Below are 27,868 nucleotides of genomic sequence, written 5' to 3'. Positions count from 1 at the left end.
CCTTCTTCCACCATCTTAAAAGCAAAAGATGGGAACTAGGATTTCTCTAAAGTTTCACTAGGATCATAGTTTTTCATTCCCCCAATGATCTCTACCAACACCATACCATAGTTATAAACATTACTTTTCTCTGATATGGCAAAGTTTGTGATCCACTCAGGTGCAAGATACATTGTAGTGCCTCTAAGTGTCGTGAACACATGCCTTTGTTCACGTGTCATGAGCTTAGCCAAACCAAAATCAGAAACCTTGACCCTAAAATTATCATCTAGGAGCACGCTTTCTGGTTTAATGTCACAATGAATAATGTTTGACTCATAATCTTCATGTAGATAAGCAAGTCCTTTTGCTGTTCCAAGTGCTATGTTATACCTTGTATCCCAATCCAACACAAAATCCTCTTTGTTCTTGTTGAATATCCATTTATCCAATGAACCATTAGCCATGTACGCATAAGCAAGAAGTCTATGTACCATAAGCATTGTCTTCATATTATCTTCATTCATTGCAACTTGAGCATGGTTCTCTCTAATATTTGGTGCTTTAACATGATATTCATTGCAACTTGAGCATGGTTCTTTCTATTGATTGATCCAGTTTTGCAGTTTTACTACGTAATTTACTCAAATTACCAATCCTGTGGTTTAGATAAGATGGACCTATAACTAGGATAACATCATTAACATAAATGGACATTGTTTCAAACTCTTTGTGACAAAGGAAATTAGATTCTAAGGTTTTGTGAGTAGCTCAACAAAACTAATTGAATGTGAGAAATCAAACTAAAGCTTTAAAGAGTAGATTGCATGCATTTAGTGAATCAAGTTTGTCAATTATAAGGAAAGAAGGACTTAATGAGGAAACTAGAAAGTAATTGTTTCTAGGAAAGGGGAAAAAATGATTGCTTTGTGATTGGGGTATTTGTTGAGTTAATTTCTTTGTGATTAATGGCCAATTGCTTCTGTGACTAGTGCTGAGTTTTGAATGATGTTTTTTCATTTTTCTTCATTCTGTAGCCTTATGGTTAGTGCATTTGTGGCAACTATTTTGGCTTTTGCTTGCTTCTCTGCGGCAGCTTTAGTTGCAAGGCGTAGGGAGTACCTCTACTGCTTGCTTTTAGGAAGCCCTTGCCACCATTGTGAAAGTTGAAGCCATGTTTTAATCTCTATAATATTTACTATTAATTAGCAGCAAGATGTTAAGTAAGTTACACAACTGTCAACAATACAGCTTTATCTATATTCATGTCAGATTTTAGAGCATTATAAATCTAAGATTGCAACTTTCTTTGTATCAGTTTTTTGCATGTTTCAATAAATGTTGGTTTTTTTCTGGTTTATTAGCACTTGTTTATCCATTAACAATCTGGTCATTATTGCACACACACACACACACATACACACACACACGCACATAGCCACACACACATACACACTCACACACACACACACACACACACACATAACCTACTCATTTGATGAAGCACTTAAAGCAAATTTAAACTTTAAGCCTACTGTTCAGAATTTCGACAAGTGCACCGGATTGCACAAGTAGTATAAAACGGTAAGAACCGAGCATCGAACTCTCAAGAAACTTGTGTTATTTGGTAAACTATTTCAGCAAATAGGTGTCTGGTGTGTAAATGTAAGTGTGAATATGAACAGGTGTATAAACTATATGTGCAAAAAGAAAGAAAATCACGCGAGAGAAATGATGTGTAAAAACAAGTAGAAACACGTTGGTCTTCCTAATAGGTGCTTGATGCTAAAAAATACTCATGTGTTCTTATGGTGTCTCCTGAGATACTAAACCTCGATTCCTTATGATAGTTTAGCCTAGTCCTAATCAAGCATCGTCCGCAGATTCCTCTTGTAAGACTAAACTTAACCAGGACCGCATTAAGACACACATACACAACTAAGTTATCACACCCCGATTCCTCGTGATAGTACGACAACTTAGCCCTGCACTATCAAGGACTTTAGAGTCAGACCAGTTTCCACTGTTGAATGACCCTAACAAAGCATGCATCTACTTGATCAAGGTAAAGGCATACTGGAGTGAAAAACAGATAGCACAGAGAACACACAAAACATCATTAAATAGATAGAAATATATTTACATCAGGTACCTACAGGGAAGATCCAATAGAGGATTTAGCTTTCCATACCATGAAGCCTTCTTTACAACAAAGAGAAGAACAAGATAAAAGATTGCAAAAATACAAGTGGTGAGGATGTCTCCTTCACCTCTAGGATCTCACAATCACTCACAAACTCATTTCAAGCTCTCAAACCAGCTCCTACTTCAAGCTCTGGTCTCTGCAGATCTTCACATAACAAAATCTCTCAAAACTCTCTAGAACTTGGACCTTTCTCTCTCTAGAAACTCTAGACATGCAAAGCTCTGAATCCTAATCCAAACTCTCTCTCTAAAATCTGATTTCAGGCTTAAATAGGTGGCCTTGTTCGTGCTCGTGCGCTTAGCGCACTTATGAACCGCTTAGCGCACATTAGTGAATTTCGGCTTAGCGCGTGCCTTTCTCGCTTAGCGGATGAACTGAAGCGGTGCACTTAGTGAGATGAAACGGTGCGCTTAGCAAACATGTACAACTCATCTTCTTCCAGAGCCTTCCTCGCGCTTAGCCCATGAGTGTTGCGCTTAGCAAACGCTTGCTAAGCCAGCAGATTGGCTTAACGAGAAGGTGAAAAACAGCACTTTCCAAAGATTGCCTAATTAATCTGAAATTGAGAGAAAATGATTATTAAACACACAAAATGGAAGTACTAAGTATTTATTATCTATACTTAATAGAAAATACTTATAACACTACAAAATAACCATAAATTGGAAGAGTTTGATACAATTTACACAAGTTTTATACACAAAAGTTAGTCGTTTTCACCAACTAACAACTCCCCTAAATTTATAGTTTTGCTTTTCCTCAAGCAAAAAGAGAACAACCCACTTGTCCTCAAGTGACAATGACATGCAGTGATATGTACAAAGGTGTATGCAATAAAAGTTACTGATTGCATGATAAGAGAATGGAATGGTCCGTCATCCGGCTGATTGCTCCCAGTGGAAGAAGATTGATGGTTTGTATCCAGATTTCGGCAAAGAGGCAAGAAATCTTAGGCTTGGATTAGCTAGTGATGGAATGAATCCATATGGCAATTTAAGCACTCTACATAGTTCATGGCCAGTTCTACTAGTAATTTACAATTTGCCTCCTGGGTTGTGCATGAAGCGAAAATATATGATGTCGTCTATGATGAGAATTGATATTTTTATTATTTATGGCTTACATATATGAAAATGATAGATTAAAAGAGAAAAAGATAGAGAAAATATCAAAAATGAAGATTTTTAACATGTTATCACTTATCTTTTTTATCTTAATCTTTTATTTCTATTATCTTTTATTTATCTTATCTTATCCTTTTTTACCTTTATCATCTTTTAATTTAAATCTTTTATTTTTATCTTTAAATCTTTATTTTATCTAATATATTTCTTTATGTATTGTTTTAAAAGAAGAGTTTAAAGTGAAAAAGAGAAAATCAAACCTAATATAATTGGGTCAAGGTCACATAAATCAAACCTAATGCGGGCTGTGGGCAACCCGCGGACCAAACCCGCATAGTCTGCGGGTTAAGCGGGGCGGGCCCAAAAATATGACATAACCATGAACCGTTTAAAAAAATTGGTCCGTAACCCGCACGGATCGCGGGCCCTGTGAGCCTGTTCATGGACCTGGACCCGTTTATCCACCCCTAACTGCAAGCAGGATGCATGCTGCAGAAACTAATGAGGGTGTTTCCAATAATCACAGTTGAGGATGATGACAGTCACAAGGATCAGAGCCAACGTGAGGTCCAAGGACAGGAATGCATGCATCAACATTTCCTTTTCCCGATGTTCTATGTGTTTCCTTTATAGATTCGGACAAAACTAAGATGCAATTCCTTATAAGCTTTCAGTACTATTCTCCAATTAGAATCAGAGTTACCCCTTAATAAACTATACTAACCTTTAATTCAAACCTTTATTACACTAATAACCAAGGTGAAACTCTAATTCTAATTGGCTAACAGCATCAAGAGCACATAAAGAATTGCATCAAAGTGATAGTTTGGAACCACAGTGGACCATGTTGAAAAAAACATGGTAGCCTTAAAGCTATTCTCTGGTGTGGTGGGAAGTCGGTGGGACACCATGGTTTTTGAGTCCTTACCGCCAATCCAAACACACTGTAAAAGTATATCCTTCCTTTTCCTTTGTGCGTATCAAATTGATCAGCAGAAAGAAAACACAGTTCAAGGATGTCCCATTAAACCCACTTCCTCTTCAACACTTTTCTTAAGTTTCTAAGATACAATCAATTATACCCATAGCTAGAAGAAAACTCATCACAAAACAGTTTCATAAGCATTGTTCGATAGAAAGCTACCATAGCTCACTAACTACAGAAAACAACTCTAAGAAACTTTTAATTGAACTTAACAACTTTCTAGCTGAAATTACCATTGAAACGAAGCGTTTAACACGAAGAAAAACAACACACGCACCACATAACATTTGAAAAACCAAAATGAAGACAAAAAAAGTGAAGGAATTACAGCTTCAGATCGTCATCGATCTCGAGCTTCTTCTGGCAGTTGTGGTTGGATTTGCAATGTTGAACTGCACAAAATAAAATTGCGGAAATTGAGAACCCAACGCAACATGAATTAATCGAAGCGATACGATAAAAAGAAAAACTAGGGTTTGGGAATGAAACCTTCATGGTGTAGTCTCTTCCTGCAAGAAAAATGAAGAAACGAATGATAACTCTGTTGAGAGCTTCAACTCTGTTGAGAGCTTCAACACTTGGAACATGCACGTGAAATGAACTAGGGTTTTACCCTACTTCGCGGAGTTTTGGGCACCGGAAACTGAAATTGCTTTGACCACCCAACAAATTCTTGTAAATTTCAAAAGTATCCATTCTAATAAACATATGGATTTGATAAGAGTAAGTTTACAAATTCGTAATTCATAAGGCTTACGAATTCGTAATCCATAAGTAACACGTAATCCGTATACGGATTGACAATCTGTATGTACATATTATAGTTTTTAAAAAAATATATATTTTATAAATTAATTTAAAATTAATGATCCATGCAGGATTCAAACATGTGACTTTTACATTACTAACACAACCCTCTAACCAACTAAACTAATAGACCAATTATATTATAAAATAATTAATGTCGTTATATATAACACTAAAATTTCTAATCTATATTTAATATACATATAAATTTACATAATAAATTTTGTGATAATTAATTTTGATCTAATAATTATTTTCTTTTACATACATCAATTTTTATGAAATCTGTGATTTTTATTTAAAATTTATATATGTAAAAAAATACATTATTATATTAAAATTAATTGTAATGGCAAACATTTTGCTATTAGCACAACCTACATTGGTGCCTTTTAGCTATATTTCCAAATTGCCCCCTGATAGAAACATGATAGAAACGTGTTTTCATTTTATAAATGGGGGTTGAAAAAACAAGGGACAATGAAAACACGATTTCGGTGTACAAGTATGCAACGAAATCTTGTTTTCATTATTATTTGGGGGTGCAAACAAAAAAATAAAGCAATAGAATACAATTTTGTTGTAAAGTGTACAACAGAATCGTATTTCTATTATACACTGGGGGTAAAAAAATTAACTCAACTAAAATGCGATTATGTTTTTATCCTGTACAATGAAATCATATTTTCACTACACACAACACAATGGACATACAATTTCATTGTTGTATGTACAATAATGAAATTGTAAGTCCGTTGCAATTTTTTCACCCTTTATTCCAACAGCAAAAACAAGATTTCATGTAAATCCAATAAATGGAATCGCATTTCCGTTGAGTCCATTTGTCGCCCTCAACCCCTTTTCACTCTTCCTTCTTCCTCCCATAACTCACCCATCACCTCCCGACTTCTTCCATTCTTGGTCTCCCTTAACTCGCACATTCTTGGTCTTCATCCACAACAACACAAATGGCACAGATGAACACACAACAACACAAATTGCAAGTGGAATCATTAAACCCAAAGTCAATCTTCCAAACAGTGCAATCATACACACAAAATCAAATGAAGAATTGAAAAGCCTATGATGGGGAAAACCTCTTTTGTAGTGAAAAGCCCAATTCCAGCAAAGGATCGACAACCGATTAGTGCCATTCGCGATGCGGCATGATGCAATCTCTATCCTGGGTGGGGTGGCCAGCACAATCTGGAAATAGATCTAGCTCGGATCAGATCTGGAAATAGATTTGGAAGAGGAAAGGACGATGATGGTGGTTGTGATTGCAAAGGATAACAACGGTGATAGTGACTGCAATGACAGTGGAGTTGTTTTGGGTGAGAAAAAAAAATAGAAAGTTAGGGTGGGGACTGTGGCTAAACGTGGAGAGGGGAAGAGAACGAAAAAGGTATGCGAAAATGGAACTATGGGTAATCAAGTAATTGCAAATATTTGGTAGTACCAATAGAATTTTTTGATAGTGGCAATAGTAGTCCCATTTCTTATGACATTGTTTTAAAAGATACTTTGTCCGGGTCAAAATTAATCTCGCTCGTGGTGTATGGTTGTCGTTGATCCAAGAAAATTATGTAAACGGTGAAAATCGAACATGGGCTCTCTCGTTAAATTTAGTTGGGAAAAATGTTTTTTATTTTCATTTTCTAAAAATGTTTTTTATTTTTAAATTTTAGATAGAAAAGCTTTCAGTTTTAAAAAATAAAAATATTGAAAAATATATAGTTTAACTATTTTCAATATAGTAACAAAACTATTTTTAATAAAATTGTGAAATTTTTTTATAAATATAAATTTATAAATAAATTTTAAATAATAAGAATATATTTATGTTTTTTCATAATAAATAAATTTATAAAATATATCCTCAATAATATTAAGTTCAAGATTTAAATATATTTTTTTGTGCCCAAATTTTTTTCATATTTTTAATAATCTATGAAAAAATGCATTTATAGTATATATCCTCATAATATTAAATTCAAGGCTTTGATATATTTTTGGTGCCTCAAAATTTTTTAAATTTTGTATTTGGTGAAGTGAGAAAAGTACCAAGAAGGGGGTTGATTTGGTGTTTTGAAAAAATTTTATGACTTTTTTATTAGTTGGAAAATATTCCTAATGATTATTTAGAAGAAACTACTATAGCTTAAAAAATTGTTTGGAGCTCAAAATATAAATTCAAGTTGCTAAGAATGAAAATGCAACAATTCTATTAAAATAAACCCTTTTATTTCAAAGATGGGTATTCAATAAAAACCTTTTGATCAAAACCAAATTGTTTATGTTGTTTAAGATGTAGAGTAACAAATTTAATGTTCTTAATTAAAACCAGATTTTAGAGTTATGCAAAAGCAAAAAAGAAAGAGATGGAGAAGAAGAGTGCACAAATATTCTTATACTAGTTCACCCTAACCTTGGATTACATCTCATCCTTATCCTTTAAGATGAATTTCCACAAACACAACCAGTTCATAACTGCATCAGCAACCACTGGATTTCACAACCTTGCCAACTTCCCATTGGATTTTCAACCTAGTTTTTGCCAAACCATCGCCACCATTGGATTTTACTCTTACTAGATAATTCTGGGTTTTACAGAATATGGGTATGTGCTTCTACTACACAGAGAATAAATTTTCTACTCACAAGAGGAATTATACTCGGGAATAGGATGTCTCACTTATAACTAAAGTTATTACAAGTTATAGAGCTCGATACAAAAGTGGGTCACTCTCACAAAGAGGGTTGAAGCTAGAACACAAAATTTCTCACAAAGAGATTTTGTTCAAGATGTTGTAGAAATGGAGTGCTTCAACTTAGTTCTTCATAGCATTCGAAAATGCCTTAAAAGACTTCAAATAGACCATTGGAGAGGGCTCCGCACAACTGTCATACTTATGTAATAAGAAAAATCATTTCCCAACTATAATGATGTGATAGCTGTCAAAAACATTCTGAGGTTCCATTATGAGGAACCATTTTGAAGAACCTTTCTGATGGTCATTCTAAAAAACCATCACAATATTTATTCTGATGTTTTACTTAGAATGAATCTATGCTAGATGAATTCCTTTGATGAATTTTAGATTGATGTTTCATTCTAATGTAGTGTGACTTCATTACTTTTAACACTTCTTCATATCTTCAAGCATTCTGAAGTTGATTACTTCATAAAGACTCAGTAGAAATTATAATTGTTGGTGTGTTAGTGTTCTATCCAAGGTCAGACTGAGTATTATTGTTCAGTACTTTATCTTGAGGCTTCTTACCAGTGTTTTCCATGGACAACTATAGCTTTCAACAAACTTGCATCTTCTCATGCAGATAGATCTTACTTTATGATGTGCCCTCAATAATTGTGGCAGCATATGGAAATTGAAGAACTTTGAAACAACAATCTGGTCAAATTGTTCAAGTGATGCATTCTCAGTCTCTTTGAACTATTCTGATGTTCAGGAAATCAGAGTCTTGGTCTTTATCATTATGATGTTGACTTAGAAGGTTAAGTGCTCCAGTAGTTTTCAAGTTGAAATGCCAAATATTGATGACACCAATGGGTGGAAATGACTACTAAATGCATTCTTGACGATAGATGCCTATATACAACACATGTGTTTGGTCCCTGAGCACATCTTTCATTTTCGTCTGATACACCATCTACAGAGATAGAGTGAGAGTTTGGAAGAACCAAAACAAAGCAACTCTTTCATGACAATGACTGGAGGAATATTCTGATTCTAATTTCTGTATTTGTTAATGACTTGTGTTTCATTTTTGTTGTTTGTAACATCAAGATCAGCGGGACTTGTGGTATATAAAACAATATTATGCCTAATTCCTTATATGATCTTTAAACAACTTAATATATAATTTTAATCAAATTATAAATGTTGTGACAAATCCATAATTAATCAAAATTATAAAGATCACTTAAACATAAAACTTAGTCATATGAGAATAAATCATGTTATGCATTTCAAGATCAAGATATAATACAATGATGAATAAAATTCCCACATATAATTTAATAATTGAAACATAATATTATGCATTTGATTTCATATATATATGCATGGAATAAAAATTTTTCAGAATATATTCATGCATAAAATAAATCAAAACTCAATAAATTGCAAAGGTAAATAGAAATACATAAGAATATAACAAATGAAAAACAAGTAAATATCAAGGAACTTGTAATGATCTAGTGGTTTGTGCAAATTCTAGTAACTTGTTGGTTGTGTGTTCAAAACCTAATTAGTGCAAAAATGGTGCATTTTCCTTTTTTATAGAACAAAAATATTGTGGTATCCCCAAAATAATGACTGGTTTAATAGTAAGGATTTAATTAACAAAAACCATGGTAAATTTTTTTTTCTTATTTTTCTTTTTCATTTCTTTCTCTTTTCACCATAACTAGGTTTAGAAGGAAAATTCTCACTATAGAGTCCTGAATGGCCAGTTCACAACTCTATTCGGAGTCATTTCTTTCTTACCGCTCATAATCTCTAAACTATTTTGCTGTCTCAAAAGGAAGAATGTACCAGTCATTACTTTAGGTCATCACGTGAAAATAAAAGAATAAAATACGGTCGATAAACTCTTTTACAAATAAATTTGCTAATGCTTTCATTTCTAATAACAAGATTGATCATAAATGCATTAATCATTTAAAGCTGTCCAAAATATGGGAGTTTTACAAAATACATAGTGTCATCCAGAGCAAAGGTGTCCACAGTGATGGCTTCAGCCACATGTATACAATCATCAAATTCCTATACAACAGGTCTACCCATACAAAAACCAAAGAGTAAAGCATTGTACCCCAGTTCCCCTTGACTGGCTCATGTTGGAGGTAGCCATAGGTTGCTTCCCCTTGTTGCTAGCATACGGCTTCATCCTCTTGTTACCATTTCCTCTGAAAGGATGGTTTCTATGAGGTCCTCCAACACCTCTAGCTTGCCTCTTCTTCATCTTATCTTCAAAAATCCTGCACTTTGTCACCAGCTGGTTAAAATCCATGATCTGCATGTAGCTAATCGCCTGTTGGATCTCCAACCGAAGCCCATTCTCAAACTGAGCACATAAATCTTCCTCATTCCGAGCATCTTGGTATTGAGGCCAATACTATAGAAGCTCATTAAACTTGGCCGTGTACTCCCCAACGGACATGTTTCCTTGCTTCAAATCCAGAAATTCTCTCGCCTTCCTCTTCCTGAGATCTCGTGGAAAGTAATTCTCCAGGAATTTGTCCTTGAAGGCATTCCAAGGAATCACGCCTCCAGGTGCAACAAACAAAGGCTTCACGAACTTCCACCAATTCTCGGCCTCCCCTTGGAGCATAAATGTCGCATAAAGGACCTTATGCTCCTCAAGGCAACCCATCGCCTCGAAAATCTTCTCCGTCTCAGCTAACCACAACCTAGCACCTTCCGGATCATAGTCTCCACTGAACTTTGGCGGGTGGTTCTTACGGAAAGCCATGAGTCCTCGATACTCCGCCAGCTCTACATCACGTTAGAGTTTCCAGCACAGCGGTGATGCGGTCGAGGACATCACGGTTATGATCCCTACCACGTCCTGCCATACCTATCCTGTAGGAAAACTATTAGTACCCAAGAAATCCTAATGAGAGAGTGTACCACACAGGCTATGACAGTTATAACAACATCCTTCTCTTTATACATACTTATACACACAACAACCCTATGAATCAGTCACACATCCATGCTCAAGACAAAAAGGCAGAAATACACACAATGTGTGACTTAACGTCACTCCCCGAAACCTACTTCCAAGTTTCAGAGATACACAACATTCACACAGCAAGACCATAACAGGTTCACTAGAATCCAACTTTTGCTCTGATACCACCAATTGTGGCGTCCCCAAAATAATGACTGGTTTAATAGTAATGATTTAATTAACAAAAACCATGGTAATTTTTTTTTCTTATTTTTCTTTTTCATTTCTTTCTCTTTTCACCATAACAAGGTTTAGAAGGAAAATTCTCACTATAGAGTCCTGAATGACCAGTTCACAACTCTATTCGGAGTCATTTCTTTCTTACCGCTCATAATCTCTAAACTATTTTGTTGTCTCAAAAGGAAGAATGTACCAGTCATTACTTTAGGTCATCACGTGAAAATAAAAGAATAAAATACGGTCGATAAAATCTTTTACAAATAAATTTGCTAATGCTTTCATTTCTAATAACAAGATTGATCATAAATGCATTCATCATTTAAAGCTGTCCAAAATATGGGAGTTTTACAAAATACATAGTGTCATCCAGAGCAAAGGTGTCCACAGTGATGGCTTCAGCCACATGTATACAATCATCAAATTCCTATACAACAGGTATACCCATACAAAAACAAAAGAGTAAACCTAACAATCAGTCCTAGATACACCCACCCTCAAAAAGTATATAAAACTAGTCCATGGAACTGTCCACTATGATGAAGAGCCTCCACTGGTCGCCATCTCTCTCGGTCCACTATCCTCCGTAGAGTCTGCCTCAGATGCCGACATGACTTCCTCGGGAGAATCCACCTCAGGAAGTGGGTCCTCATCGCCCTCTAGAAAGTCAAGAGCATCCACCGCAGGCTCAGGAGGTAGCTCCTCGGGATCCTCCTCAGGGTCTTCCTCGGATGACGTCACCTCGATCACTTGGACTGGCTCCACTAGACGATATGGTGTAGGCGTGGGTAGTATCCACTCCACAGTGCGCTGAAGCGTGCGCACGGGTTCATCTGGATGCACCAAAGAAGTCGCCGTAAATCGAATCGTGCCCCGAAATCGGCACCTCGTGTTGCCTTCGAGGGTCTCCCAAGCTCCCTCTAGGCACTCCATCTCTACTCGATCATGGATTAGCTGCGCCGCCATCACGATCTACAAGGAAGAAAAGAAAGGGGTAGACTCTTTCACAAGAATCTAACCATGCCACAACACAATACTTCTCATAACCATTACATGCAAGTAAGAGGGGTATCTTTAGGCTTTTCATCTCTGGTAATCGATTACACAACCTTGGTAATCGATTACCAGAGGCCAAACTCGAATCACACAGCTTCAGGACATGAAAACCTGAAAAAGGCACTGTGTAATCGATTACACATACCTGGTAATCGATTACCAGTGACCCATTCCTCTGTGTAATCGATTACACAGACTGGTAATCGATTACCAGAGGCCTCTACAACCTGCTACCTTCATTTCTAAGCCTGGTAATCGATTACACCCCCTTGGTAATCGATTACCAGAAGCCCTCATGACTTCCTGATCTCGTTTTCAAGCCTGGTAATCGATTACACCCCTTGGTAATCGATTACCAGAGACCATCTTAGCCTCCTGTCTTCATTTTTAAGCCTTGTAATCGATTACCCACCCTTGGTAATCGATTACCATAGGCCATATCTCACATATCAATCAAATTTCACAGCTGGCCAGCCACCACAAGCCCCCATGCTTTGTGGTCTTTGTTCCTTTTATCTGTTGACTGCCAGGAGCTCGTCTGTTTAGGTACATCACAAGTTCTCACTGACTGACTATGCCCGGGTTGGGTCGGGATTGGTCAAGCTTGGTTTTGGGCAATAGCACCCCACCTGACGTCCCCAAGGTCTCCTGACCCCCGCGACATATCTCCAGGTACCACTCTGTGGTCAACGAATAAAAGCAGGAAGTTCACCCTTCTACACTTCCTCATCTCAAGCTTGTAGGATTATGGGGTACCCATCACATGTGGTACTAGGTGGCGGTCGGGCGATGGTGCACAACAAGTTTTCCACATCCACAAAGCGCGCATAAACCCATCATCCCCTGTTGCCCACCTCCAACTGAGCTCACGTACTCCCATGTAGCCCATATCCTCGTTTCTCTCAACACCAGGTCCCTATCAATCCTCCCAAGCTTCCCCAACATTCAAGTAATTCAACAATCAAACACCACAAACTATCACAGCCAAGAAAACAGGGCAAAGGCAGAAAACTCTGCCCAAAACACCAACCAAAATCACAGCTTTTCTCACTTAAAGACCCCAGTAACAATTCCTCCGTTCCAATTCGTTAACCGTTGGATCGACTCCAAAATTTTACTGGAAGTCTCTAGTACATAAGCCTACATTTTTACCGTTGGGATCTACTAGCAAACATCCAGAACTCATTCTACATTACTCTTTCCACAACCAGCAAATACATGGCATTTTTCTGCACTTATGCAAAATTCTGCTGCACAATTTCACAGCAAAATTCTGCATAAAGTGCAGATTTCGAAAAACCACACTTCCTCTGATCCAATCTTGCCCAAATCAAATCCTACAAGTCCCAAATCATGTATCAATCATGTCTAAACCAAAGTCAAGCTTCAAACCACAGCAACACAAAATCTAGGTGTCCAAAACCCCTCAATTCAATGGTTTTTCTAGGTTTGAAAAGTGAAATTGAGAATGAGGTAAATTTGAAGCAAACTCTCACCTCACACCAGTCCATAACATCAATCTAAACTTGCTCAAACTGGATTTACGCTTAAAATCTCACCGAATCAAAATTTGACTCTACAACACCCAAATTTACCCTAGAAATGGCTCTTTGTTCACTTTGGTCATTTGTTTTTCTCTCTAGCTCAGCCTAAACTTTCTCATAAGTCCTAAATGGCATTTCAAGCTAGGATTAACTCATTTTAACCTCCATTTACCACAGAATCCAGATTTAACCTTCCAACTCTCAAAGCCTCACTTTTTTTTCACTCATAACACCACATTCTCACTTTCTAACCCTAGGTTAACTCTACCCTTCATCTCTAACAGTTTTCCATAAGCAATTTCAGCACATAAACATCACAAGCATCATCATAAAAACCCTAGAACTGAATGGGTAAGCTTAACTCATCCAAACATGGCAAGTTCGACATGCTTTCAACAAATTCCTTCACAAATAACTATCATGAAGCAGAAAACTAGCAAAACTACCCATCATATCTCCCAAAACCCCATACCCACGAAAATCAAGAGAGAAAGAAGTCCACCCAAACCTGAAATTTCGAAGTCCCACACGTAGAGACGCGCTTCACGACTCCGAAAATGCCCTCCTTTCGTGATTTGGAGCAGAAATGATGGCCAAAGGTTGGAGCTTTGTTGGGCGACAATGGTGGAGGAAGAAGAAGGAGAAAAGCAACGTGAGGGAGAGGGAGAGAGAGAGCTGTCTGAAATTGGGCTGAGTGAAGAGAGAGAGAGTTGTTTTTTAGTTTTAAAAGGCTTTTTCCCTCTTTTATTATTATTTTATTTAAGCTATGCCACATGTCTTCATTTGAGTGGAGAAAGAAGGGCCCACTTTCTCTTTTGATTGTGACCCATACTCAGCCACAAAAAGTGAGAAAAATATGACCTTTGAAACGCTAAAATCCTACCTCGGTTTGCGTGTCATTTCTCCGGTTCCAGTTCCTCGCGTTTCTCTGCGTCCGTCGGGGCCAGTTTTCGAAAGTAGGCAATATATATATCAAAACGCTCAGAATAAGATCCCGAGCGTGGCTCAGAGGTTGGTTTTGTTAAATTTTAATTCGCACGCAAAATGATGATTTTTAAACTAATTAATTAAGAATTAACCCATAACCTCCCAGTTATGGATTTCTCTTCCTTAATTAGCCTAACCCGCATATCTTGCCCCCACTATTCCTACTTCTATCAAGAACATATATGCATATACACTGAATAATACTTATATATATATATATATATATATATATATATATATATATATATATATATATAATCATTCAGAATACATCGTTTCCAAAAATTCCGGGTAGAAATTTCCAGGATGTCACAAATACTATTCATCATCTTCAACCCCTGCTATCTCGAGTAGCTCATTCCTTTGGTTTTCTTTTAAATAAATAAATAAATAATAAAAATAAGATTAGGTCATTAGAACTCTCACTATATATAAGAACTCTTAACCCTAAAGCAGTTCAACAAAACATTATGTTCTTTTTTCTCGGACTTTCAAGAACCCTAACAAAGCAACCGGATGAGGAGCTTTTGAGAGCACCAGAAACACCACCATTGCTAACAGAGAATGTAGAAGCAAATGACTTTGGTGTTTTGATGATGATCATGATGATTTGATGCAAATGATGCAAATGCGCTTTTCAAGTTTAAATTCAAGACAATGATTCAAGAATACAAGCCACAACATCAAGATGATCACTAGTATGTCAGGAATGGAATTCCTATTTGATATAGCAAAAGGTTTGGCCAAGTAATTTAAGTTAAAAAGTGTTTTTCAAGAGATTTACTCTCTGGTAATCGATTACCAGAGGATGTAATTGATTACCAGTGGCCAAAAATGATTTACAACAGCTACTAAATATTTGAATTCAAATTTTAGACTGTGTAATCGATTACACAATATTGGTAATCGATTACCAGCAGTTAATAAATGTTTTAATTCAAATTTTTAAACCTGTAATCGATTACACAAATCCTGTAATCGATTACCAAAGGAGAATTTCAGAAAATAACTTCCAAGAGTCACATCTATTCAAATGGTTTATGAATGGCCATTAAAGGTCTATTTATATGTGACTTGGAAACACGAATTGTGAGAGAGTTTTCATTGCCCAAAAATTTTTATCCTCTCAAAAGATTAAGAGAGTTTTTCTGAATTGAAATGTCTTATCCTCTCAAAGATTCCTTGGTCAAACACTTGCATATTCAATAAGGAATTGTGATTGATCTTCATTGTACAATCTATCTCTTTCAAGAGAGATTTCTTCTTCTCTTCTTCTTACTTCTGAAAAGGGATTAAGAGACCGAGGGTCTCTTGTTATAAAAGAATTCTAAACACAAAGGAAGGATTTTCCTTGTGTGTTCAGAACTTGTAAAAGGATTTTACAAGAGAGTGAAAAATCTCAAGTGGGTTGCTTGAGGAATGGACGTAGGCACGGGAAGTGACCGAACCAGTATAAATCAAGTTTGCATTTCTCTCTTCCCTTAAACTTATTTTATTTATTGCTATTTATCTTTGGCTTGAAAGAAGTTTATTTTGAATTGTCTTTTGAGTAATTCATGTTAAGGGTGCATTGTTAATCTAAAAATAGAGAGTGAAATTTTAATTGGGGAATAGTTCTTGTTATCTTAATTCAACCCCCCCTTCTTAAGATAACTGAGGCCATTTGTCTAACAGAGAACGCTTGAGCGACTACCTCGAGGTAAATTATGAGTTACTCACGCTTGGGGATTAGAATGAACATGTGTAGGGATTCCTAGAAGATCAATTTTTGGGTTATTTTGGGTTGTTTTATGAAATGTAATTTTGTTCTTATATTTTAAATCACGGATTTATTGTGTTTGACGGACTAATTGGTATCCTGATGCAAAATTATTGTGAAATTGATGTGTTCCTCTATTGAGTGAGAATCCTAAAAAATTGGGCTTTTTTTCTAATTGATGAATTAAGCAAGGAGGAATTTACCATAAGGGGAATGACCTCTTTCTGTTCCTCTATTGTATAATTTCTTTAGATACTCATAACATTTTCTCTTTTTTTGCCAAGGATATATTCTATCAAATTGTACTTTATTTTTGAAATAATTCTAAAAAAAAAATTGTGATTAATTTCCGTGATGATGGTGCAGTGCTCGAAATCAAGCTGTTGTTTCTAATTGTTGGTTGAATTTTCATGACTTCGTTAGAATACACTTAAGATATACGTGTATGTGTGTGTGTGTGTATATATATATATATATATATATATATATATATATATATATATATATATATATATTAAACTTACATTAATATTTTAATATATTTATATTAATGTTTTTTAGTACATTTAATTACTTATATATATATATATAATATTTATCTAATGATATGTTTATTATTATCGTTATTATTAATTATATATATATATATATATATATATATATATATGTGTATATATTTAGTATTACATGTCTTTGTATAGTGGGGTGTTATATATATTTGATGCATGTAAATATATTTATAAGCTTTGAAGTTAGATATATCTTATTATTATAATACATGTTTATCTATTTGTTAAGTATATTTTGTAGTTAATTAATTGTGGGATGTTAAATTATGGACATGGGATATAGTTGTGAAAAAGTGAGTGGTTAATATTTGATGTGATATTACTCATGTTGTGAATTGTGAATTATATAATAACCCGACTAGTGTTTATCTTGGAAAAAATGTTTATGTGCGAAGTGCTGAAAGAAAATTGTAGGTTCCAAGTTAGGAACCTAAAGTGTGAAATTGGGGGCAATGTGTTAAACATGTTTGAAACACAAGTGTGAGGTCATGGGTATTGTATAATTCATGAGCAGTGTATGCATGCAAAAGTTATTTTTAGGGGTTGGACCTAAATCAGGAAGGTGAGACCTTAACGGATTTTTGGAAGTCTAGGCCTTGGGGGTAAAGACACTCAGTTTGAGTGCTCCTTTAAGCTTATGTTGATTCCATATGATTGGAGCAATCTTGCAAAATAGAATGACCCTGACTGGTCACTTTATGATTTTACTTTGTGAGAGTTATCTGACATACCCATTGTGTAGCGTGTCTTGTTATGTACAACGATCTCGAACTCATTCACCGTTGGATCGTCGTGAAATTTAAACACCAGGTTCACAACCCAATTCCGAGAATTTGCACCGTTTGAAATTTCAAAATCATGTCTGAGCTTATAGGAAAACCCTTCGCATTGTAGCCTTTTAATTTCCCGCAGAAACCCAAAACTGTCTCGGTAAAACTATGATCCCGGTTTCATTAACCGTTGGAGTTTCATGAAATTTGGATATGTTGTTAGAAACTCAATTGTGAACACTTCCACCATTGGGATTTGTGAGATAATATTCGTGGAGGGAGAGAAAGGAATCGCATGAAGACAATACAAGTGAAGGTTTCAATCTCTTCTACGTCTCTCTGACGTTTGAGAATTCTATTAGAGCAGTCGGAGGAATAACTGAAGGAATCTCAGGGAACCACTGGTGATGTTGTTATCGCTGGCTGAAGGCACGTGAGTCCGCTCAGAGATAAAGGATGAGTTATTCACAATTGGAGATTAGTGAGAACATGTGTAGGGATCCTTAGAAATATCAATTGGAATGAGTTTTTGGGTGTTTTTGCAATTTTCATTTTATCCTTATAATTATTACAGTGAATTATATATGTTTGACAGACCAATTATTGTGAAATTGATATGCTATTGTGTTGAGCGTGAATTCTATAAATCGAGCATTTTTCTAATTAATATGAATTGATGAAATACAGTAAGGAAAAATTTAGAGAGAGATATTGATTTTGTATTTTCTGTTTTTCTTGTTTTTTTTAGGTTTTTATTTATATAATTTTAAAAAAAATAATATCATAATTGAAATTGACCAAAGTGTTCATATAATTATTTAGAATTTGTGCATTGAAAGCTTACTTTGATATTTGTGATTCAATATGATGTATGCTAGCTTATATATATAGAGGTAGTTATTTATATTAATAATTTATGTAAATAATATTGTAGAGTGTTATAGTATGATTCCAAAATTTATTAAGTGCTGGAGTTTCAGAATATTATGGTTAAATTTGATGAACATGTGTGTGTTGTACCTTATGAATATCATTAGGAATGTTATGAGATGGTTGATGTGATGTTATGAGATGTTAAAGTGTGGACATGATATTCGATTGTGAATAAGTGGATGTGTTTAACACTTGATGTTACATTAATTATATTGTGAGCTATGAATTATACAATAACCCGACCAGTGTTTATGCGCAGCGTTAAAGAGAAAGTGTAGGTTCCTAGTTAGGAACCAGTGTTAAATTGTAGCGCAGTTGTGTTAAACATGTTTGAAACATGAGTGTGAGGTCGTGGTATTGTATAATTCATGAGCAGTGTTTATAAATGAAATATGTGATGAATTATGGAATAATATGTTGCCTTGAGATTATAATATTGTTATTGAGATTAAGTAAAAGTGTAAAGTAGAACATGTGTTGAATTGTGAGATACGTGAAAACATGCGATGGTGGATGGTGACATTATGAGATGTGAAATTGTGAATGAGTTTTGGTTGTAAATAAGTGTGTGATTAACTCTTGATGTGACATTATTTGTGTTGTAAGCTGTGAATTGTACAATAACCCGACCAGTGTTATCTTGAGAAAAGTGTAAATGCGCAGTGTTAAAGAGAAAGTGTAGGTTTCCTATTTAGGAACCAATATTAAAGAGAAAGTGTAGGTTTCCTATTTAGGAACCAGTGTTAAATTGTAGCGCAATATGTTGTACGTGTTTAACACACGAGTGTGAGGTCATGGGTATTGTATAATTCACGAGCAGTGTCTGTGTGCTAAAATGATTTTAGGGGTTGGACCTGAATCAGGAGGGAGAGGCCCTGACGGACTCTTCGGAGTGTAGGCCTTGGGGGTCACTAGGTTTGAGTGCTCTTTTAAGCCTATGCTGATCCCATATGGTTGGAGTATTCTCGCAAAACATCGTGACCCTGACTGGTCTCCCTATGATCTTACTTAGTGAGAGTGACCTGACAAACCCATTGTGTGGTGTGTCTTGTTATGTACTCCTAAGCGCCCCAGGGTGGTTTTTCACTGACATGGTACCACATTACATATAGGCTTGAGTCTTAGCATAACTGTCTCATGCGCTTGCTAATTGTTTATTATGAAATTGATGTGTTATTATGTCTTGATTAGAGTGTGCGATTCTTGTGTAATGTGATTGATGAGTGAAAAGTGAACTTTCAATGACAAAGTGGTGAAATTACGTGAATTACGTGTAACTAAGTTTTATTTGGTTTATATGATATGTATATCTAGTTGTCTTGTTTCTCTATTAGTTAGGAATGTGATAACTCACTCCCCGCGTGTTATTTGTGTTTGGATCCTATGATGATCTTGAACTTTGTGTTCGGGGGAGCAGATGACTAGGTGAATTGCTTTAAGGAACCATATGCTGAAGGACGTCGGGACACAACACTCTGATAGGATGTGGCATTGGGGTATAGGATTTTATAGACGGCCTTGTTTGAGCCGAAGTGAATTTATTATTTATTTAGAAAAGTTTTATGATGATGTTAGAAAGGTGAATGTGAGCCTCCTACCCTCTTGAAAGGTTTGTATTTAAATATGTGTTAAAAACTTGAATTAAGTTTATTTTTTTTAATTATTTCTATTAGTACATATATGTGTGGGGTAGAGGGTGTCACATTTCACCTTTTTGAAAAGAAGACTTGCCAAAGTGCCATTGCTCATGTAGTCATAAACCAACAATCTTTCTACTTCAACCTCACAAATAACCAATCAACCGAACCAAGTTCTTGTGATGAGTGAGACCAATGACATGTAACTCATTCTTGAACTCCTTCTCAACCTGTTGGAAAAGCAAATTGTTCAGTTTTTTCACTGCTATTGGAATAGCTGAGCCTATGTTTATCACTCTTTCATAAACAACACCAAAAGACCCTCTTCCTAGCTCTTTTTGGAAACCATTGGTAGCTCTTTGAAGCTCTTTATAACTGAAGCAATGCAAATTAGTTTCAAGGGCCTTTTCACTTTTGCTAATTCCTCTATGCTTCTTCTTGTACTGAAAAATGAAGAAAAAGATCCTACATAAGGCTCCAATTAATATGACATTGAGAAATGTAGAGCTGCCAAAAGCCACCCAAGCAACCACACTTTGTGACACCCTTTACCCATTACATATATACTAATAAAGGAATAAAAATTCAAATATTAATTAAAGTATTTTTATAATTTTTTTTTCAAAACAAGTCTTCCAAAGGGGAAAAAGGCTCACATTTATTTTCTTCTACATCATATTCAAACTTGTCCAAATAAATAATAAAGTAATCTCGACTCAAACAAGGTCGTCTAAGCTTCATACAATTAATATAAAACCTATATCCTAATGTCACATCCTATCAGAGCGTTGTGTCCCCGTGTCCTCTAGCATGAGGTTCTTCATAGTCATCCACCTATTCATCTGCTCCCCCGAACACACGTTCAAGATCATCACAGGATCCAAACACAACAACACACAGGGAGTGAGTTATCACATTCCTAGCTAATAGAGAAACAAGACAATTAAATATACATATTATATAAATGAGATACTACTTGCTTAAACATAACTCACGTAATTTCATCACGTTGTCATTCAAAATTCACTTTCAATCATCAATCACATTACACAAGAATCTCACACTCCAATCAAGATATAATAACACATCAATTTCATAATAAACAATTAGCAAGCGTATGCAACAGTTATGCTAAGACTCAATACTATATGCAATGTGGTATCATGTCAGTGAAAAACCACCCTAGGGCGCTTAGGAGTACATAACAAGACACACCACACAATGGGTTTGTCACATCACTTTCACTAAGTAAGATCATAGGGAGACCAGTCAGGGTCACGATGTTTTGCGAGAATACTCCAACCATATGGGATCAACATAGGCTTAAAGGAGCACTCAAACCCGGTGACCCTCAAGGCCTACACTTCGAAGAGTCCGTTAGGGCCTCTCCCTCCTGATTCAGGTCCAACCCCTAAAATCATTTTAGCACACAGACACTGCTCGTGAATTATACAATACCCACAACCTCATACTCGTGTTTTAAACACGTACAACATATCGCGCTACAATTTAACACTGGTTCCTAAATAGGAAAAATATACTTTCTCTTTAACACTGGTTCCTTAATAGGAAACCTACACTTTCTCTTTAACACTGCGCATCAACGCTTTTCTCAAGATAACACTAGTCGGATTATTATACAATTCATAGCTTACAACATAAGTAATTTCACATCAAGTGTTAACTATACACTTATCCACAACTAAAACTCATTCGCAATTTCACATCTCATAGTGTCACAATCCATCATCACATATTTACATGTATCTCACAAATTAACACATGTTCAACTTTACACTTATACTCAATCTCAATAACAATATTACAATCTCAAAGCAACATGTTATTCCACAATTCATCACATATTTCGTTTATAAACACTGCTCATAAATTACACAATACCATGACCTCACACTCATGTTTCAAACACGTTTAACACATTGCGTTACAATTTAACACTGGTTCCTAACTAGGAACCTACACTTTCTCTTTAACATTGCGCATAAACACTGGTCAGGTTATTGTATAATTCATAGCTCAATATAATTAATGTAACATCAAGTGTTAAACACATCCAGTTATCCACAATCGAATATCATGCCCACACTTTAACATCTCATAACATCACATCAACCATCTCATAACATTCCTAATGATAATCATAAGGTACAACATACACATGTTTATCAAATTTAACCATAATATTCTTAAACTCCAACACTTAATAATTTTTGGAATCATATTATTTACATAAATTATTAATATAAATAACTACTTCTATATATATAAACTATCATACATCATATTGAATCACAAATTTTAAAGTAAGCTTTCAATGCATAAATTTTAAATAATTATATGAACACTTTGGTCAATTTCAATTATGATATTAATTTTTAAATTATATATAAAAAACCTAAAAAGCAAGAAAAAGAGAAAATACAAAATTAATATCTCACTCTAAATTTCTCCTCACTTTATTTCATCAATTCATGTTAATTAGAAAAATGCTCGATTTATAAGGGTCATGCTCAACACAATAGCATATCAATTTCACAAAAATTGGTTTGTCAAACATATATAATTCACAATTATAACTATAAGGATAGAATAAAAAAAGACGGAAACACCCCAAAACCCATTCCAATTGACACTCTAAGGATCTCTACACATATTCTCATTAATCTCCAATTGTGAATAACTCATCCCTTACCTCTAAGCAGACTCACGTGTCTTCCGAAAGCGATAGCAGCATCTCTAGCAAGTTCCTAGGATTCCTCAATTTCTTCCTCTAGTTGCTCTGATAGGGTTCCCAAATTTTAGAGAGAATGAGAAGAGATTGAAGCCTCCATTTGTACTGTCTTTGTGCGATTCCTTTTTCTCCCTCCACGAAAATTATTTCGCAAATCCCAACGGTGAAGGTGTGCGCAATTGAATTTCACACAACATATCAAACTTTCATGACAATAACCGGGATCATAGTTTTACCGAGACATCTCTGGGTTTCTGCGGGAAAGGAAAAGGCTACAATCCGAGGGATATTTCTCTTAGCTCAGACATGATATCTAAATTCCCAACGGTGAGAATGCTCAGAATTGGGTTGTGAATGTAGTGCTCAAATTTCACGATGATCCAACGGTGAATGAGTTGGAGATCGTCATATTTCTGAGATATGTTTGGTGGGCTGCGGGAAAAAAAAAGAATTTTGAGAGGAGAAGGAGAAAAACGAAAATGAGGCCAAGAGGAGACACCTGACTTAACATAGCTATTTATACATAGGGTACTCCGCCTATTATTTTTTCTATATTTATTTATTTATTTATTTTTACTAAAAAGCTTTTTAAATTTATTTATGAAAAAAATGGGATGTTGCACACTTAAAGTGCTCTTACTATTCTCATTCACTTTGGCTTGTGGAACAACCAAAGAGGAATTATCTTTCCTCACTTTCATGAAGGTCTTGGCACAATTAAGTCCAACAACATCAACTCAACCATTGGAAAGAGGTAACTTCTTCTTAAAGCAACTATTACCTGATCTGAAAATGGTAACTGGACACATCCAATCTTCTAAACATGACTGCTTACATTGTTCCTCAGTAAAAGGCTTAAGAAGCACATAATCTAAAAGAGGCCAATCTGTATTTATCAACACTTCAAAATCATATTCAGCCACATCTTCTTTCCTTCCAATCAGCTCATCTTCTGCACATCCTTGTATGAAATCAGGCTTACAGCTACCATAGGGGTGATTAGGGTCAAGCAAAGAGTACCATTTTGGGCATTGACAACTTGACCTTTGATCACCTCCCAACGTGCAAAAACTATTAAACCCACAAACACCAAATAGGACTCCAAGCATCACTCTCAGAGGAACTCTTTGCATGTTGATAGAGTGTGAATATCCCATCAAAATTAAGAGTTTCTCTAAAGGAAGATTCATTAGTAGAGGCTCTACTCCATGTTGACAAGTTGTATCTCTCATTGTTCTTCCTCAAAATATACACGTACCCTAATGGTTCAAACACCAACCGAGTTCCAGGACTCGATGTGTTGGACTCTTCAATCCTAGTTTCATAGTAGTTTTCACTGGCATACTCAAAGGGTGAGTTCAAAGCATGAATCGAAAGAATACCATCCATTTGAAGAAGCAACTCAAACCTCCCCTTTGAGAAATTTGACTCTAGAAATCTCGATGAAAGCTTCTCACCCTTTTCAAGAGATTGTGAGGGCAACAAGGTGTCCCTTGGATCCTTTAAAGTCTCCCATAACACACCTTGATGGTTTTCATCCACAAGCACAAAGTTGCCATTGTCCTTTTAGAAACCAAGTGAAACTTTACCATTATGGTTATCATTTTTCCACAATAGCTCACCATTTAGGGCAGTGAGCACTAATCCATCATCAGCAGTGAGTTCAACCTTTGACCCCTTTGAAGCAGGAGTCTCTCCATTGGTATACCAAACAACAATTTTCTCAGGAATCTTAGCATACCAAATGAAAACCAAGAAATTATTAGTGTCCTCAAGTAGGACAAATCCAAAGGCAAAGTCACCAAGAGGTGAAACCACCCATGATGAGGGGTTGTTATTGTTGCTAGTTGTTTTGGCTAAAAGAGAATCACCAACAACTATGTTTCTTCTTGATTGACCATGAGGTGAAACCATCCATGAGGCTTTGCTAGTTTTTTTAAGAAGAGAGTGACCAATGATTTTGTTACTTCTGGTTTGAGCCACAACAAAGATTTGTAGCAAAACCATTGAGCAAGGCCATGTGGCAAGCTGATGAGAAACCATGACTAGGTAGATTCATGTGTTCATTGAGATTCTGTTTATGTAATTCATGCAATGTTTTATAAACAAGCCTTGTTTTTTTTAACCCACGATAATAATGTAAAGTATCCACCAATTTTGTTGATAACTAATTTCTATTAAAAAACCTAATTGACTATTTATAGTGAGATTTCTCCTTCCAATCACATTTTTTTCATCCATAAGTTCAAAGTTGAGACCTTAGTTAAAAAGACCAATGATATAAACAAGCCTTATTAAAATATTAGTTATTACTAACAATTATAATGAGTATTTATTTAATAAAAATTAAGTCTTTTCTTTCTTTCTTTTTACGGTATTATATCATGTTAGTCAATTCCAGCTGGATCCAAATTTGGTACGTATCCAACACGAATGAACGAATATGGCTAGCTATTATTTATTGCTTTCATTATGTTTCTATTGAATTCTACTGGAGCTTACTCTACTTTGTCAACAACATTATTTTAGTTACATACTAGTCATACACTCACACCCTAGACCAAATAAATCAATCAAAGATAGCAAACTTCCATGATTATGATTTGTCATTTGCCAGCGGATTGAACACGCTTTTTCAAAGTAAACATGTCTATGCATCCTGGAAAGAAAGAAGGAAATTTAGCTTAAAACTTGTTTCAAAATTAAAAACTCTATTTTTGCTCCACATGCAATTAGTTTGGGAAGAGATCGAGGGAGAAGGAAATTAAGGCACGAAACTTATTTGTAAAGGTTAATTAGCTTCTCTTTTAAAATGTACTTTTTTCTTATTTTATTTTATAAAAATCAAGTTTCTTAATTTTTAAAAAGTTTTTCTCAACTTCTCTTTTTAAGAAGAAATATAAAGCCAAAAAAAAAGTTGGATTGATGGAAGTTATGAGTCTATTCAAACCTGTCATCACTCCAAGAGCTAGTCAACATTAAACCTTCCACCAAGCTAGTATTTGCCTTTGTCTTTATTAAAATGGCCCCCACTTGAGCAAAGGAAAATAGACGGGCGCGAATATATATATATAAAATAAAAGAATAAGAAATCAGAATTAATTAAAAGTTTTAAAAAGACATTTAAATAAAAGTATTTCAAAAGGGTAAAAGACTCAAATTTACTCCACTATTACCAAATAAAACTTATCATAAACATTTTTGGTTCAAAACATCATGTAATTAAACAAAACTCATGTTCCAATGTCACAATCTATCAGAGCATTGTGTTCAATGTTCTTCAGCACAAGGTTCCTTAAAAGAATTCACCTAGTCATTTGCTTCCCGAACACAAAGTTCGAGATCATCACATGATCCAAACACAAACAATACACGAGGAGTCAGTTATCACATTCCTAACTAATAGAGAGAAACAAGAAAACATGTAGATATACATATCATATAAATGACGATTCAACGGTTAATGAGTCTGAGATCGTTGTTTTACGAAGACATATTTGAGTGTATGTGGGAAAAAGAGAGAGTTTTGGGAGGAGGAGAAGAGAAAATGAATTTGAGAAGAAAAGAAAGCGTAGTGACTCTGACCTAATATGTTTCTATTTATAACTAGGATATTCTCAATCTTTTATTTACTCTATTTATTTGTTTATTTGTTTTATAAAAAAGAAGTCTATTTTATTTCCTATCAAATGAATAAATAAATTATCTTTTTTATTTTCTTTCAAACCATTATTTTAATTAATAAATTTATTTTTCATTATTTATTTAATTATAAAAATCTCATCATTTTTTCTCAAATTCTATTTATTTTTAAATAAAAAACTTTTTAAATTTATTTTATGAGAAAAATAGAGTGTTACACTCCAAGATTATGAGCTGTGTTTCACTGTTCTGATTTCAAATGCTAAGAAGTTTCTATTCGATTATTGTTGGAATACTAAAACAATGGTTATGATTGCTCAAGCAAGGATTGCTTGGGAGATTACTTAGCTGATTTGTAAGGCTTAAGAATATAAGTCTTGGTGCCTAAGTAGCGGATAATTAAATCAGAAAATTAATGGGAAAATAAAGATACGATTTCAATTAAATCATCTTGTAATCTTACTAATTGTAAATAAAAATGCATACCTCTTAATAATGCATGTTAGCATCTAAGATGCTAGTTTGTTTAGTTTATTTCTACTTCCTTCTCCCTATTTTTTCACTATTTCTCCTCTACCAAACCAAGTGTAAGTGAAGATAATATAACAGCATCCTCCTTTAATTTTTCTTTTCATGTTTTTTGTATGGCAAAGATAATATATTGATAATATAGAAAAGCTCCTTTTTTCTTTTCATATCTGGTACTGCTGAGCTTATAGCAGCATATATACCGTGTATTATTCAGCTAAAAGTGTAAGTTCCCTGTAATTACAAATCTTAATTTGATGTATTGTAATTGTGCTTGCATGTAGAACTTTAAAACTATTGGTAAATGGTAATTTGGGAAAGCTATCTAATAACAGTTATTTGTTCCATTTAAAAGAGAAGACTTCCATGTTCCAAGAGGAGAATATATAGTTGTGAGACTTTCAAGAATTAAGATGGTTTTGTCAAGGTTTAGTGGAGTTCAAGAATGAAATAATACCGCTAAATTATTTCAGCATTTTGAGAAAAAAGTTTTGTATTGTTTTAGTTTTATGTACTCTTGCAGAAGTTTTATTAGAATTCTGATATGAACTGCTACTATGTGAAATTGTTTAATTCACCAAGGTACCAGAACCTAAGAATGTTGTTACAGTACAAGTGAGTATAACTTGGTTACAACTTCAATGAAGGAGTTT

General features: G+C 34.9%; 1 pseudogene; it reads right to left on the bottom strand.

The window, feature by feature from the left end:
* Positions 1 to 35: 35 nt before the first annotated feature.
* Positions 36 to 25,133, bottom strand: LOC114405088 (annotated as a pseudogene).
* Between the last annotated feature and the right edge of the window lie 2,735 nt (positions 25,134 to 27,868).

Source organism: Glycine soja, chromosome 3 (assembly GCF_004193775.1).
Source record: "Glycine soja cultivar W05 chromosome 3, ASM419377v2, whole genome shotgun sequence".
Classification (NCBI taxonomy): domain Eukaryota; kingdom Viridiplantae; phylum Streptophyta; class Magnoliopsida; order Fabales; family Fabaceae; genus Glycine; species Glycine soja.
This window is presented reverse-complemented; position numbering and strand designations above follow the sequence as displayed.